The sequence below is a fragment of the Bos indicus genome, chromosome 17, assembly GCF_029378745.1.
Source record: "Bos indicus isolate NIAB-ARS_2022 breed Sahiwal x Tharparkar chromosome 17, NIAB-ARS_B.indTharparkar_mat_pri_1.0, whole genome shotgun sequence".
NCBI classification, from domain to species: domain Eukaryota; kingdom Metazoa; phylum Chordata; class Mammalia; order Artiodactyla; family Bovidae; genus Bos; species Bos indicus.
The window spans coordinates 70,776,422-70,794,053 of NC_091776.1; the positions used below are offsets into that span (position 1 = coordinate 70,776,422).

At 48.6% G+C, this 17,632-nt stretch overlaps 1 pseudogene; it reads right to left on the minus strand.

Moving 5' to 3' along the window:
- Positions 1–250: 250 nt before the first annotated feature.
- LOC139176668 (adenylosuccinate synthetase isozyme 2-like) lies at positions 251–4,742 on the minus strand (annotated as a pseudogene).
- Positions 4,743–17,632: the final 12,890 nt, after the last annotated feature.

Consider the following 17,632-nt stretch of genomic DNA (forward strand, 5'->3'; position numbering starts at 1 on the left):
ATCCGAGAGGAAAGGAATACGACTTTATTTGGAAAGTCAGCTGACAGAGAAGTTGGCAGACTAATGTCTCCAAATGACCATGCTCTTGGGGCCTGGATGCTAGCTGCTTTTAGGGATGAGAGATGGGGCAAGTGAGGGACACAAAGTGAAAAAGACCATTGAACTCTTGCAATGATTCCCTAGAATGGCAACCTCAGGCAGGGCATACGTTATTTCCGTCTTTCTTACAGTCATTCACAGGTGGGCAGGGTCAGACCATCTCCTTGTGAGCTATCCAAAGGTAATTGGTTTAAGGCTCAGGCAGAGGGAGTAGGGTTCTCTGAAGCAGGCTGCTATTTATGATGATGATAACAAACGTGACAGAAACAAGGGTTAAATTCATAGAAACAGCTCCAGCGTGGATCAGAATTAACTCTGTATAATTCTGTCAAGTTTTACTTCAGAACCACCTAGTTTCTGTCAGGTTTTACCTCAGAACCCCCTAATTTCTGTCTGATTTTACCATGGAACCACCAAGTTTCTGTCAGATTTTACCTAAGGAGAACCTAGTTTCTGTCAGATTTTACTACAGAATCCCTTAGTTTCTGCTGGATTTTACGTCAGAAACTTCTAGTTTCTCTCAGATTTAATGTCAGAACCCCTTAGTTTATGTCAGATGGATACAAAGGTGTCTCTAGTTTCTCTCAGATTATAGCTCTGTATTGCTTAGTTTCTATCTGATCTTACCTCTGGAGCCTGTAATTCTGTCAGATTTTACCTCAGAACCACCTAGTTCCTGTCAGATTTTAGCTCAGAATCCCCTATTTTCTGTCTGATTTTACCACGGAGCCATCGAATTTCTGTCAGATTTTACCACACAACCCCTTAGTTTCTGTCAGATTTTAACCTCAGTTCAGTTCAGTCGCTCAGTCCTGTCTGACATTTTGTGATCCCATGGACTGCATCATGCCAGGCTTCCCTGTCCATCACCAACTCCTGAAGCTTGCTCAAACTCATGCCTATTGAGTCGATGATACCATCCAACCATCTGATCCTCTGTCGTCCCCTTCTCCTCCTCAGAAGCCCCATACTATGTCAGATTTACCTAAGGAAAACTTAGTTTCTTTCAGATTTTACCACAGAACCCCCTTAGTTTCTGTCAGTGTTTACCCCCAGAATCCCCCTAGTTTCTCACAGATTTTACCTCAGGAGCCCCTAGTTTCTGTCAGATTTTACACAGAACCAACCTAGTTTCTGTCAGATTTTACCCTAGAAGCCCCTAGCTTCTGTCAGATTTTCCACCAGAAGCCTCTAATTTCTGTTAGATTTTACCTTAGTACCTCCTGCTTTCTGTCAGTTTTTACCTCAGAAGCCTCCAATTTCTGTAACATGTTACCTTCATACCCCTGATTTCTGTCAGATTTTACCCAAGAACCCCCCTCGTTTCTGTCACATTTTACCAAAACAGTCCCTAGTTTCTCTCACACTATACCTCAGTATCATCTAGTTTCTTTCAGATTTTACCTCTGGAGCATGTAATTCTGTCAGATTTTACCTCAGAACCCCCTAGTTTTTGTCAGATTTTATGTCAGAAGCCCCTAGTTACTGTCCGATTTACCACAAAACCCCATTATATTCTGTCAGGTTTACCTAAGGAGAACCTAGTTTCTCTCAGGTTTTACCACAGAACCCCTTAGTGTCTGTCACGTCTTACCTCACAAGCCCCCTACTTTCTCACAGATTTTACCTCAGGAGTCGCTATCTTCTGTCAAGTTTTACCTCAAAACCCCCTAGTTTCTGTCAGATTTTACTTCTGAAGCCCCTATTTTTTTGCCACATTTCACCTCAGAAGCCCCTATTTTCTGCCACATTTCACCTCAAAATCCCAAGTTTCTGTTAGATGTTACCTCAGAGCCCCTTCATTTCTGTCAAATTTTACCTCAGAACCCCCTAGTTTCTGTGAGATTTTCCCTCAGAACCCCCTTGTTTCTGTCAGATTTTACCCCAGAAGCCCTAGTTTATGTCAGATTTTATGCCAGAATCACCTAATTCCTGTCAGATTTTACCACAGAATCCCCTAGTTTCTACCAGATTTTCCTTCAGAAGACTATAGTTTCTTTTAAATTTTACCTCAGTATCCCTTAGTTTCTGTCACATTTCACCTCAGAACTGCCTAGTTTCTGTCACATTTTACCACAGCACCCTTTTTTTCTGTCAGATTTTTACCACACAACCCCCTAGTTTCTGTCAGATTTTAATTCAGAACCCATTAGTTTCTGTCAGATTTTACCTCTGAACACCCTAGTTTTTGTCACATTTCACCTCAGTAATCCCTAGTTTCCTAAGGCCCACTTGACTTCACATTCCAGGATCTGGCTCAAGGTGAATCATCATACCATTGTGATTATCTGGATCATGAAGAATCTTTTTTGTACAGTTATGTGTATTCTTGCTAGCTCTTTCTTAATATCTTCTGCTTCTGTTAGGTCCATACCATTTCTGTCCTTTATTGTGCCCGTGTTTGGATGAAATGTTCCCTTGGCATCTCTTATTTTCTTGAAGAGATCTCTAGTCTTTCCCATTCTATTGTTTTCCTCTATTTCTTTACATTGATCACCAAAGAAGGCTTTCTTATCTCTCCTTGCTATTCTTTGGAACTCTGCATTCAAATGGGTATATCTTTCCTTTTCTGATTTGCCTCTTGCTTCTTTCTTTTCACAGCTATTTGTAAGGCCTCCTCAGACAACCCACTTGCCTTTTTGCATTACTTTTTCTTGGGATGATCTTGAGCCCTGCCTCCTGTACAATGTCACAACGTCCATCCATAGCTCTTCAGGCCCTCTATCAGATCTAATCCCCTTGAATCTGTTTCTCACTTCCACTGTATAATCATAAGGGATTTGATTTAGGTCCTAAACGGAATGGTCTCGTGGTTTTCCCTACTTTCTTCCATTTAAGTCTGAATTTAGCAATAAGGAGTTCATGATTTGAGCCACAGTCAGCTTCCGGTCTTGTTTTTGCTGACTGTATAGAGCTTCTCCATCTTTAGCTGCAAAGAATATTGGGTTGTTGACCATCTGGTGATGGCCATCTGTAAAGGTTTCTCTTGTGTTGTTGAAAGAGGGTGTTTGCTATGACCAGTGTATTCTCTTGGCAAAATTCTATTAGGCTTTGCCCTGCTTCATTCTGTACTCAAGGCCAAATTTGCCTGTTACTTCAGGTATTTCTTGACTTCCTACTTTTGCATTCCAGTTCCCTATATTGAAAAGGACACCTTTTCTGGGTGTTAGCTCTAGAATGTCTTCTAGGTCTTCATAGAACCGTTCAACTTCAGCTTCTTCAGCATAACTGGTCTGGGCGTAGACTTGGATCTACTGTGTATTGAATGGTGCCTTGGAAATGAACAGAGATCATTCTACCTGATTTCAAACAAATTGATTATATTATTACTAAAATGAAAAGAAAATATGACACCATAAGCAGGAGGAACAACAAATGATTTGGCAATCATGCCAGCTAAGCAGCTGACACTGTAAATTGCCAAAATGTATCTCCACACCAGCCATCCCTCTGGAAAGACTGGAAGCGACTGTTAGGCCTAAACCTCATTTCAGTGTCTTTATTCTCAGAATTGGTTAGATCAATAAATGAAATATTTAAGAAAGTCCTTTCCCCACCGCTCCAGGAATGCTTCTTGTATCACTGGAAATCCTTAAAGAGATGAATCTATAGACTCTGGATTTATCTAAGCAAATCTATTTAACTGGAATTTGAACTTCATCTTCAATAAATCAAACAATTCTGGGCATTAATAGGTAGAGTTCCTTAAAAGTCTTAAATGTTCCTTAAATATCCTTGTCTTACATTTAAATCCATTATTTAAGAGTTCTTGGTTTACTGGGAAATGAGTTATAATCTCACCATCTAACTTGTATGCAACTCCAACTCTGATTTTCATACATATGTCCAAATATCAAAAGTTTTGACTACCCATGCAGTAAATCCATTAATCATATGAGCATATTTAATCAAAACAAAGTCAACCAGACACATCATCTTTCCCTTCCTGTAGTTACACCAAACTCTCTATCCCTTGTTTGTAATAATTCTCCAATTGCATTGTCTTGCTCTGTAGGAAAAGGACCAATCCCAACTCTAGTTGTATAAGCTTTCATAACTCCATACACTTCTCCACATATTAAGGCAGCATACCCAAGCCAGTACAAACACGTCCAACTGTACGGTTCAAAGAGGTTATGAAAGGATAACTTTCAAAATCAGTATCTAGCAGTGCTGCATTTGCAGCTTCTACCAAGATTTTCTTTGATGGTCTTTCTTTGAAAGCTCGATATAGGATATAAACTCCATATATCTAGCAGTTGGTTTCACCCTTTCCATTTAACCCTTGAGTTTTTGGAATTCATCTTCAATGTCTGTTTCCGATGTGGGGTATATAGATTTGTAGTGGTTAGCCAGAACTTGGAACCTCTCAGAAAAGCCATCAAAGTCAGAAATAAGATGGCATATCCTAAGTCCACAGTGGTCCTCTTTGGAAGAATGAACAGGGCAAATGCCCTTTTTGTGGTACCCCAATTTTTTCCTGCTTGTTCTCTCTCTGTTGTTTCTGGAACCATCAAGCTGTTTGATGAAAATCAAGCACAATCTGTCAGGTATGAGGAGCCTATCCAGCCTTCCAGACCTTTCCCTTTTTGATCATATTTTTCTGCTTCCTCACACAATCCAGCTAGATGAATTACCCACATCAATTCCCAATGAATGCCAGTAACATTCGAGGCTCCACTGGGAGCCTGAGTTGTTCCACTGGGTAATGATTCCACTGGGTTAAAGGACGAAAGTCACCCTCCACAGAATCTGCAGCTGTTCAGGCAAGCATTAAACTTCCTCCCTGCAGTGGCACAGCGTGCTGGTGTCGCTCACCAGCAGACCCATGCACCTTCCCCTTGGCTTCGTGGTCCCACTCGCCCGCCAAGCAACCAGGGTCTCCAGGTTCCCCCCAGGCTGCTCCCTGGGATGGCCTCAGTCACCTTGGACGAGGAGGATGCCCCCAGGTTGGTCTTGGCAAACGCCCAGGCCCCAGAGACACGAGAAGAGCCCGAAGGGGTCGGGGCGGCTGGGAGCATGTGAACTGGATTTTCTATAAATCTATGTTTGAGAGTCTTAATATAAAATATAACATATATTCAAAAAGATAACATTTGGTAACACTGTCAGTGTCTTAACCTGATATTAGGATTTTTCTACTTTTCTAATGTTCCATTTCGTCGAGAGGACTTGGATCAACGTTTAACGACCGTGTGGTCTGTAATGTCCCCTTCTACTGGCTTGGTTGTCAGTTGTTTTTTTACACTTTATTGGTTGATTGACGGATGGCTGTGCGGGGTATTCACTGCTCCTGGGCTCTGGTTGTGGGTGGCGCAGCAGCTCTTCACTGCAGTGCACTGGCTTCCCATTGGGGTGGATTCTCTTGCTGCAGGGCACCAGCTCCAGGGGATGGAGCTTCAGCAGCTCGGCTTTCCTGCTGAGTTTGCTCTGCAGAATGTGGGAGCTTCCTGCATCTGGCACTGCAACCATTGTCCCCTCCATCGACAGGGCAGATCCTTAAACACAGGAAAACAGAGGAAGTCCTATAATATTCCCCTCGTATGTGCTTTATTTATGGGTTGTGTGTAAAACACTTTAACTGCTTTCTCAGAGAAACACAAATTTTACATCTTTTTCAATGCTTAAAAAAATACAAATCCAATGTATTGGAAGCATATAACTCCTGAAGTTTGTTAGATTATTTACGCTAAATCAGGATACATTATGTCTTTTGTGGATATAATTGACACGACAATATATTCTGTTTCTTCTAAGCATCTTCATCTGTTTACTTATTTTCTCTACTAGAACCTTCTTAGAGAACTTTGAATTTCATTCCTTTTTTCAGCAAAACTTTTCCTATGTTACCAGCAGGGAGCGCTGTGGGACTGCCTTGGGGTCCTTGCACAGCTGCTCAAGGGAGCACAACACTGTAGGAGCTGGGCTGGCGTTGGGGTCTGTGCTCCTGGGGCACTCAGCAGTGCGTCCTCTCTGGCTGCAGAGTCCCCTGAGCAGGGACCAGTGTAGTCTTGGCAGGGGCTTCCTCCAGGGGCTCCCAAGTGGGAAGCCCCCTCCCTCCCCTACAGTCTGGGGCTGTGAGCAGAGCTCCAGCATCAGGGTTCAGGGAGGGGCTGGGCGGGCCCTGGGTGGACCCCCCATTTTCATGGCAGTTCCTCCTCTAGCAGAGTCTGGGGGGAGAACAGGAGGCCTGGAGCAGCCCAAGCCCTCTGGGGGACCAGGGTTCTGTGAGCACCATGACCTGGACTCCTCTCCTGCTGGTTGTTCCTCTCTCACTGCACAGGTAGCAATGGGCCCCGGCACCAGGGGCTCAGTCCCAGCCTCATCATCCCCCTGGGGCGCAGATCTGGGACTCTTTCCTTCAGCTCCTGCCCCCATCTCCCCTGTGTCTGAGTCTGCAGGTTCCCTCTCCCAGCCTGTGCTGACTCAGTCAGACTCCCCTGTCTGCATCTCTGGCAGCACCCGTACACAGCCCGACTCACCTGCCACCCTGAGCAATGGCTATAACATTGTGCCAGCTTGTCTATAACCCTGGTACCAGCAGAAGCCAGGGAATTCCTCCCCGGTAACCTCCAGTCCTAACAACTCCAGATTCCCAAAAGCTCCAGGGCTCCGGGGTCCCCAGACACTTCTCTGGACCCAAAGACACCTTGTCCAACTCTGGGCTCCTGGTCACTCTGGGCTGCAGACGGAGGACGAGGCTGTAGGTTCCCACAGTGCTCAGATGACAAGGAAGTGAGACAAAACCCCTGGGCCTCTAGACTTTGGCTCTGAGCCTGGTTTCAGTGAGAAGTTTCCATAGAGGGATTTCCAAGGAAGGCCTCTCTGCACAGAGATCTCTTGAAGGGGAGGGAGATGACACACAGGATCGTGCTGAGACACGAGACAGCACAGGCATCCCAGGAAGCCACGTATCTGACTTCAGAGCCCACCTGCCCCTCCCTCAATATCTGGAGTAAATCCCCCAGAGCAGGTGCTGCGTCTTCAGCAGAAACACCCCAGTGCAGCCCTGCTCCTCCCATCTCCATCCTCTCGCCCCACAGAGTGTGGGTCCTGGGCTGCAGGGACCCGTCGACAGCTCAGACGCTGACAGGAGCCCTGGGTCCTGCTCCCTGCTCCCTCCTCATTTCCACAGTGCTGCTAACAGGTCGGCATTTTCTAAAACTCATGGCCCTCCAGGCTCCTAGTAACTGGATGGAGAAGATATGGGAATTTTCCTTCCTTCAGAATGAACTGAGCCCTCACACAAGGTGAGTCCTGAGGGGTCAGCAGAGGAGGACGCGGCTGCCTCTCAAGACAGACCATGCTTTCTTCTGCCGCAGGTTCTGTCTATGAATTATCTGATGGTACATCAATGGCAGAAATACTCTTTTCACGTCCCTCGTCTCATTTCTTTATCTTTTCTGAAATCAAATGGGACAGTCACTCATGGTCCTCCTGTTGCAGAGGCCTGGACCATCAGGGCCCATGGCCTCACTGTGGTGGGGGGTGCAGGAAGATGGGGCTGTGGACCCCGTACCCTGGGGCTCCTGGGCCTGCAGACCTGCACCCGTGGTGCTGGGCTCCGTCCTTCCCGGTCCTGAAGGGAGGTCAGGGAACAGGCAGCTGGGAAAGTGGGACAAGAAACTTAGCCTGTCCGTCTTCTTCTTGGAGAATTTTCAAGTTTCACACACTGCCCCGGAGCCACCACGGGAGATGCCACCCGTGACAAAGGTCAGGCGGAGAGGACCTGACAGGCAAAGGCAGAACAGGACTCGAGGGATTCCCTGGACCTGCTCGAGCATCTACCCCGAAACTAAAATCTGTGTGTCTACTGTTTATTACATTATGCCTTTCACCAACTCTTCTGACATTTACAGCGGGCTATCCCCGACCACCTTTCTCTGAAGAAAATCAACTTAGGGCTCTAGTTAATAAGCCTCCTGGGCTTGAAAGGAGCATTTTTACTTTAACCCCCCTGTTACTATTTTAGCTTGCTTGGCAGGTTTATCCACACTCTTGCAACTAACGCACATGATTGTTCACAACACCCCAAGCATAACCTTCGAGCGATAAAAAAGCTGTATGAGAATAATACTGCATTGTTGAGCCAATGTTTGCTACCGAGTTTCCTTGTCCTTTACTCAAAGTGCACCTGGGAGTGCATCAGCAAAAACAGTTGGCACACAAGAAAAACAAGCAGCAAGCCTTGGCCTTAGCAACACAGGACCCTTGAGTTAGTAAGTTCCTTCTTTGTTGTAAACCCACTGCACCTTTGCTCCATAAGAATGTAACTTTAATACTTTCTGAGGGAGACACAGATTGAAAACTAAAGAAGAAACAGTTTAAGGGAAAGCAAGTTTTCTGGTTGACCAACCTTGATCAGAAAAAGGTCATAAAAATGTCAACAGGCCTCCAGGCCAGAAGATAATGTGCATAACACAAAGACCCTTGTAAATGAAAAGCTATGCAAAAAAACATCCTGATCCCAATGAAGGTCAAACCGATGTATTGTTGAGCTGACTCTGCATGACTCTGTATCTTTCACTTCTGGAAATGTGTAACTCAGGGTGTAAAAGCTCCTTTTGAAAATAAAGCTGCAGACCCGGCTTCATCAGAGCTTGGTCTCCCCATGTCATTCTTTTTTTTCATTTTCTCTCCTTTTCTCTCTCTGTTCTCTTTCAGGATGACTACTTGAAGCACAGGGGCTCTCTGTTCACTTTTTTGCCTGGGTTTCTAAGACCCCATTGGGAAGGTGCCCTGCGTCTTTCCCGGGGAGAGGGCATCCCACATCCTCACCCCACTGAGAGGGCACCTTCCGCATCCGTGAACAGAGCAAGTTCCGTGTCAGGAACTTTATTGGCTTTCTGTGTAAACCAAGGAAGATCAAGCCTCTGTCTCTCCCCTCTTTACTTTCCCTATTTGCCAATGCCGTCATCCTGAGGGAACCCTTGGATCCTGCTGGGGCTGGACCCCGGCAACACACCTTGCATAGGTACCTACTACACTTGAAAACCTTCTGTTTCATGATGAATCTACTCCCAACTATCCATTCAGTTTATATGAAGTCTCAGGGAAAGCAAAACTAAACAAAAATACTTCCTGATACTGCCAAAATGCTCCATGATCATCCGTGTGTGATCAACCAGAACCTAACTTAAGCCTCATCCTGGTCCATCTTTATGGGGTCATTGATAATAACTCCTTTTCTCTCTGGCTTCCAAATACAAACAGAATCCTACTGCACCCAGATATACAGGGCCCTCACAGGTACTTGGAAGGATGATGAAGAAGCAGAAGCCCAACATCTGTGCCTAGAGACCTGAGCGGGGGTGGGGGGGGGGCCTCTTCCACCCTGTGCACATCCCGCTCCTGTTCCAGGCTTTGTACTCTGCCCTAAACCAAGACACTTAGGGAAGCTGGGTGCCTCCCTTTCTCTGTGGACTGTTCCCTGAGAAGCCCCTCATCTCCAGGTACTGGAAGACCCTCCCCATTAGGACGTGGCTCTCAGATTCATCACTTGCTCATTTTCTCCTCTTTTCCCTCATGGCCTCTCCCACTTTCCCTCCCTGGTTCTTTATTTGAGATGATATTGGATAAATAGCACTCTTTTCAACATAGAAATGTAAAACCACTACTATTAAATCTACGGAGTCTAACACGTGAACTTGCACTGTATCCATGAGGGTCAGGTAACAGGTCATAAGGGTTTCTAAGTCCAGCAATGGAGGAGGAAACCCTAAAAAGGATGAGATTCCTATTGATAGCTATAGTCTCTTACATCAAGCCTTGAAAAGTTATGAAACCAAACTGAAAACACCTTATATATATTGCAGTCAGAAGTAAAAAGTAAACGCTGTCAGGATCTTGGAAGTAATCAAGAAAAAGACATGTTTTCCCCCAGAATGTCATATTCTCTCTGCAAAGACAGAAATAAGAAGAGAGATGTGCAATTAGGGCTGGGACAACTCCTGGAGACCCTGCAGACACAACATCAACCACGTTTCATCCTGGGAGAACATGACAGGGTCACGATCAGCTATAACCCATGGACACTCTGGGACTTTGAAGCCTTGAACTTGTTTTGTGGTGGTTGTGCTCTGGTAGTGGCCCCAGGAGCCAGGCAGTGCAAACTGAGACAACAGAGAATCCGAAAGTACGTCAGCATTCCCTGAGTCTGCAGGTCATTAGTGACCTGGAGAGATCACTGCCCAGCCACAAACTACACGGAGGGGACTCATTCTTCTGCCCTGGGCAGTGACATCAGAGAGACCGAGCTGCAAGTTTGAGAAAGCCCTTCCAGGAGGCTGTGGTGTGAAGTGGGGGAGGAGGAGGCCTGAGTCCAGCAGGGGGCGCTGTGGGTCTGTCCGTGAGAGCGCAGGGTCCTGGCCAGGCAGGCTGGCACCTCCTCTGTTGGCTTTGCCCACGTGGGCAGCAGGGTCCTCATTGGAGGGTGACGTTCCTGCACCGGGGCCCCCAGGTGACAGGACAACTCTCAGCTCAGAGTACATGCTTGCCTCTCAGTTCCTGCTCCTCTGTCTCGTCCTGGAGGTGATCTGATGTCTAAGCGAAGAACAGTGAACATCACACAATAGAAATGAAATTGCTTCAATAAATTTTGCATTGTTTCAATTATTTCTTTCTTATTTTGCTGCAGTTTCTCATTTTTGAATGTTGTCTAGTGACATATATGGAAACTGATATTTTGTTTTTACCTCCCTATTAACTTCTTTTCCATGTTTTTAAATATTTCTCTTCAATGAACGAGTTTGACAGATATAAAATCCCCCTTTAATCCAACTGTATCAGCAAATATTTCATAATAGGAAACAGATTCAAGACAAATATTTCTCTGATATGAGCTGACTCTCTCCAGCATGTATAGAGAAAATAAAATATTCATGTGAATTTTAATAAATAGCTCATTTACCAGGGAACAAAACATGAATAAAAAGACGCTTACTCCTTGAAGGAAAGTTATGACCAACCTAGATAGCATATTAAAAAGCAGAGACATTACTTTGCCAACAAAAGTCCATCTAGGCAAGCTACAGTTTTTCCAGGGGTCATGTATGGATGTGAAAGTTGGACTGTGAAGAAAGCTGAGCGCCGAAAAATTGATGCTTTTGCACTGTGGTGTTGGAGAAGACCCTTGAGAGTCCCTTGGACTGCAAGGAGATCCAACCAGTCCATTCTGAAGGAGATCAGCCCTGGGATTTCTTTGGAGGGAATGATGCTGAAGCTGAAACTCCAGTACTTTGGCCACCTCATGTGAAGAGTTGACTCACTGGAAAAGACTCTGATTCTGGGAGGGATTGGGGGCAGGAGGAGAAGGGGATGACACAGGATGAGATGGCTGGATGGCATCACCGACTCGATGGACATGAGTCTGAATGAACTCCAGGAGTTGGTGATGGACAGGGAGGCCTGGTGTGTTGCGATTCATGGGGTTGCAAGGAGTTGGACATGACTGCGCGACTGAACTGAACTGAAAACATGAATACCAAATAAAAGCATTATCTCACACTGAGAGAAGCACAAATTTTGTTCCTCATCTTCTCCAATTATTTCAGGGAGTCTGTGCTCCTGCTTAATCTTCTTACACCCTCCACAGCAGAAAGTCAATTGAAAGAACATTTTAAATGTTTCATGTTCACACTGAGGTGTTCACACGCTGTTACTTTTGTTTTCCATCATGAGACACATGTTTTCCTGAACTGTTAGATCTGATATTGCCCAGGATGTCACAATTTCATAGTGACACTGTGAGCTGTCCCCTCAAAACTTGAAGTAAAACTAATTCCTTATGATAGATGCCTCTTAAAAAAAAGGAGGCTGTCACCCCAAGCCTGGCCCTGCAACTCGACATGTGAGATTCCCTCAGGCCTGCTCCCCCCACTGCTGCTCCTGGGACAGGGACCAGAGCTGAGTCAGGGGAGACGCCTGTCCCCTCACACCCCGCATGGGCTGTGATGTCCCAGGGAACTCTCTGCTGCAGGAAGAGTTTCTGCTGAGGCCCTGCAGAGAAGACAAGCAGGGGTTTCACTGAGGAAAGAAGAAATGTCCCAGGGATGGGGGGAGACTTGGGATGGCCTAGTCTGCGGGCAGGAGGTGAGGACACCCCATCTCCTCCTTCAGCCTCAGACTGTCCAGGGAGGAGCTGGAGGACCCAGGTCTCCAGGGTCATGGGGAACACTTGGTAAAAGATAGTTTCCCATCACTCACATCTCCACCCTGTCCTGTCCTAGGTCTGTGTGGTCTAGAGTCTGCCTCCTTCGGACCCCCAGGGACCTCAGGTGACCTGGGCAGGGAGAGAAGGAAGCAATTTGCATGAGGCCCCTCCTCCACCTCATGGGGTGCGAGGCATGCAAAGGCCCAAGACCCCACCTCCAGCTCAGGAGGCCAAAGAGGTCATGTCCTGGGAGGGTCCTCACCATGGCCTGGACAGTGCTTCTGCTCTGGCTCCTCACTTACGATCCAGGTCAGAGGCTGGGACTCTGCATCCTCTGGGGCATCTCCAAGCAGAGTCTCAGGGTCCTTGTCTCCATAACAATCCCTGTCTGTCTCTTGTTGCTTTTAGCGGTAGATGCTTAGACTGTGGCCCAGAAGCCGTCACGGCCAGTGTCTCCAGGAGAGAAGGTCACCCTCACCTGTGGACTGACCTCTGGGTCACTCACAACCAGTAACTACCCCAGCTGTTTCCAGCAGACCCCAGACCAGGCTCCCTGACTGCTTTTCTATAGCACAAACAGTCGTCCGTCTGGGGTTTCTAATTGCATCTCTGGTTCCATCTCTGGGAACAAAGCCACCCTCACCATCAAGGGGGCCCAGCCCAAGGACAAAGCCGATTATCACTGTGGTCTGGGAACTGGTAGTTACAATGCCGCAGTGATGTAGCCCATGGGGGAAGTGCCACCAAAACCTGCCCTTGTGCTCAGAGGGCTCAGCGCTTAGTGGCAGGAGAGGCGGGGAGGGGGTGGGACAGGTCAATGTCCCCATGGGGAGGGAGGCTCTGGGCCCGTCTCCTGTCTGGTGGTTCATGGCCACATGTCTCCTTCCAGCTCTCCCCGGTGTGTCCATCTCTCCAAGGGGACCCCTCTCTGCCCCTGTTGTTGGGAAGGAGGCTTGGCTCCACAGGGAGACTCAGACCCCCTCCACTGCCATTAGGACTCTTGTCATTCAAATCACACTAAGAGATGTACAGCGTCATGAACTTGATCTTGCAGACAAATAATATTTCATTTGCTGGGAGGGACACAAGTAGTGGAATTTTCTAGAAATGCAGTTTCCCATCTAGAGCTCCTGAATCACAGCCTTTGGTTGGTGGCAAAAATCTGTGGTTAACAAGAACCTTCCCAAAATATTTAAGAACATCAACGTTCCAGAAGTATGTCTTTGTGTATTATTGTGAAATAACCCCTGAGAATTGTCTTAAATTGGGCCTAGTCACATTAACTTCCCATGACACAGTTCAGTCGCTCAGTCGTGTCTGAATCTTTGCGATCCCATGACACATTCACTCCCAATTCACAATAAAAATACAAAACCCCCCAAACACTATTCACATCTTAATTTCAAAAGAAGATGGAAATTGGGTGGAATTTCCACAAATCTGTGTTGTCTAAGGACACACCTCGAGGCTCACGGGACGATTTATGTTCCTGCTGCTGTTGCTGCTGCTGCTAAGTCACTTCAGTTGTGTCCGACTCTGTGCAACCCCATAGACGGCAGCCCACGAGGCTCCCCCACATCTGGGATTCTCCATGCAAGAACACTGGAGTGGGTTGCCATTTCCTTCTCCAATGCAGGAAAGTGAAAAGTGAAAGTGAAGTCCCTGAGTCTTGTCCGACTCTAGCGACCCCGTGGACTGCAGCCCACCAGGCTCCTCCATCCATGGGATTTTCCAGGCAAGAGCACTGGAGTGGGGTGCCATTGCCTTCTCCATTATGTTCCTGGAAGAACCTTATTCAGAACTGCCTCCCCAAATCCCCACACGCCCCATTGACTACCCGGGTGCCTGTATGCCAGGTCGTGGCCGGCCCCTCAACAAGTGGAACGCCCCCAGGGTCCCGTCCCTGGAAGCAGGAATGGGCTGGGAGATGGAGCAGAAACAAGGGGAGACCGAGCGAGGGGAAAAGCAGGCTCGTGTGCACCCCGTCCCTTCTGCTGCTGAGTGTGGGGCCAGACACCTGAGCCTTGACCCCAGCTGGGCCATCAGTGCTGAATATGAGGTGGGTGTGGGTGGCTGGCACTGTGGGATCTGAGCGCCATGATCCGTGTAGCACAGCAGGCCCCTCAGCCCGGCTCCCCTCCCTGAGGGCAGCAGCTCAGCAGGGCCTGGTCTCACCCCCTGGATGGAAGGAGCAGCTGACAGGAGTTGCCCAGGGGCCCTGGGCGGAGTCAGACACAGAGCAGTGGGGTCGGTGGGCAGTGAACACACAACCATAATTGATGGACTTTCAGGTGGAAGATACAGGGCAGCCCTGCTTCATTTTCCCCACCACGAACATTCCCCACGCATGACACCAGGGGGCGCTGTGCACCTGCTCAGATGGCAGAACCTGAACACACCCTAATTGTTCCCCTGACCTTGCCCTGTCCCTGGGCTCCCTGGACTGAGTTGGAGGTCTCAGCAGGAGCTTTCTCACAGGAGAAAGACATAGAGCCCGAGCCCTCAAGTTCTTTCTGGGAGTGAAGCTGCAAATGGACCAAGGATGTCCTGTTCATAGTCACCAGGGCCCCACCCTCTTCCCCGGAGCAGAGGAGGGGAGAAGACCCCAGAGTCCACGCCCTGCACCCCTCCAACTCCCTCAGTCACCTCCTGCTCCTCCTCAGTTCTTTCCTAAGAGCCTCTCCCCTCCTCCAGCCCCCTCTGATTCATGACTTCTTCCCTATCCTGGGCTCCCTGTTTCTACAACACTCCACACCTAAGCTCCTCCGTCATGACCAGGGTCACTCTGACAGAAAGTCATGGACATGTTTCCAGAACTTCTTGAACTGGACACTCACTTCGTTCCCCTCCTTGAACCCCTCTAACCTTTCCTTCCAGAGAAGACTCAGGTTTTCGGCTCTCAGATGTGACCCTAGGTCGTCCCCTCCCTGTTCCACCCCTGATTCCCCCTCATTTCCCAGGGGATTCAGGGAAGCCCTCCAGCAGCTGATTTATCCCCTGAACACTCACATTCCGTCCCGTGTGCCCATTGAGTGAGGAGTCAGGAGGGGAGAGGAACCGTGGTCCTGACACCTGGGAAATGATTCCTGGCTGAGGAGTGTCTGTGCTCAGCTGCTGTGGGATTGATTTTATGCATGGTGAGCGCAGGAGAAGCTGCTGGGGCCCTGGGCTGGGAAAGCAGACCCTGTCCTGGGGCTCTGCCCCCGGGGCCGTGACTGCTGCTCTGTCTGACCATGTGCATGGTCCCGTCTGAGATTCCTGAGAACAACTGATGTGCCTTGTCATGTCCTGTGTCTCATCTCAGATCTGAGACTGACCCATGGCTCTGATAACTCAGCCTGCCCTGTTTCACAGAGGGAATGTCTTGCTACAACATAAAATCCCCCAGTGGAGATGTCATACATGTTAGAAAGTCTTTAAAATTAAATTATGTTTTAGAAATACTACCATGGCAATGCAAAATTAAAACAGAGCCAGAGTCGGACACAACTTAGTGACTGAACCACAACATTTTCTTCAGTTAAATTTAGGCATCTATTTTAAGGGATGACCTTAGATTTTTACTACTCCATGAACACATTTTGGTTCATTGAAAATCTCAAAATCACACATCCACTGTGTAACACTCACATGCACTACAGGGTAAGCTACAGTTGCCTGCTGTTTTCTATCCAAACACATCCTGAAGGTATAATTACAAAACCACTTTGGGGAAAGTTGAGTCAAGAGCTCTATCACCAGGTCAGGATGTGTGCTTGGGCCAGGACACCAGGGGGCGCTCTGAGGCCTTTCCTGAGAATTGTTGGGTGGGGGTGGCGGTGGAGAAGACACCAGCCCCCTGATACTTTCTGATGCCTTAAGATCTGGATTTCCAGGTTTTACATCCCATACCCAACAAGCCCCAGGAAACCCCGTCCCTGATCATACACTGGCCTCCCTCAGGAACAGGAAGCTGAGCCAGGTCCCAGAGGTGATCAGAGCATTGTGGGGGTTGGGGGGGGGTCCATTTGCATGAAAGGCCCCTCCCCCTCTCAGTATATGAAGAAGGGAAGGAGCGGTGTGGGGAAGCTCTGCTCAGCTGTGGGGCCACAGAAGGCAGGACGCCCTGACATGTCCACCATGGCCTGGTCCCCTCTGCTCCTCACCCTGGTCGCTCTCTGCACAGGTGACTGGATGGGAGGACAGGGGAAGGGCCCTGGGAAGACTCACAGGCCTTGCTCCCCTTTGTCGTGTCTGGACCCCCGAGTCACCATGTCTGTCTCTCCCTTCCAGGATCCTGGGCCCAGGCTGTGCTGACTCAGCCGTCCTCCGTGTCCGGGTCCCTGGGCCAGAGGGTCTCCATCACCTGCTCTGGAAGCAGCAGCAACGTTGGAACTGGCAATTATGTGGGCTGGTACCAACAGATCCCAGGATCAGCCCCCAGAACCCTCATCTATGGTGCGACCAGTCGAGCCTCGGGGGTCCCCGACCGATTCTCCGGCTCCAGGTCTGGGAACACAGCCACCCTGACCATCAGCTCGCTCCAGGCTGAGGACGAGGCAGATTATTTCTGTGCATCTTATCAGAGTGGTAACACAGCACAGTGCTCCAGGCCAGGGGGAAGTGAGACAAAAACCTGTTCTCCTCAGACATGGCCTCTGCCATAGCAGCCACTTCTGTTGTCTGTTTGATTTAAAACTGCAGTCTGAGCCTGACATGAGGGATTTGGTCCAGCAAATATTTTCAGATCTTCTTCATTCTGCCCCCTCACCAATGCTTTTCTTTAGCAACCATACTATATGAATATCTGACGTTGAGCAGAAGGCCCTGAATGCCAGAGGCAGGTCCTGGCGGACAGAGTCCATGACGGTCAAGTCAGAACCAGAGAGACAGCATCCAGCTGTGTCTGATTCAGGACACTTCAGATCCTCGGCCGTCCCTGGGCTGAGCTGAGGCCCAGGCTGCTGCACCTTCCTTTCCTGTGTCTGCCTCTCAGGCTCCCCCAGAGCTCCAGGCCAGCGGGAACTAGACCAGGACTCCTGTCTCACTGGGGGAGGTGGGGCAGCCCAGGGGCTTCCTGCTCAGGCTCTGCTGGACCTTCTGCTGCTGCTGCCCCACCCTGGGTCCAGGTCATTGGGGATCTGCCCAAGCATGGAGGCTCCTCCTCTCCCCTCTGTCCTCAAAGTCCCCTCAGCAGCACATTCCCAGGAGAGGGTCTCAAAGGACACAGAATCAGTCTCCCATCACTGGGGACACAGTGTCTGTTAGTTCTCTATCTCAGTGCCCGAGGTGGGGATCCGTCAGCACATCTCAGCCCTGGGAGGCCCCCAAGCCCTTGGGTCTCTCTCCTGCACAGGGAGCAGGTCCTGCTCTCAGCCTGCTCTGTCCCCTCGTGGTGTCCGG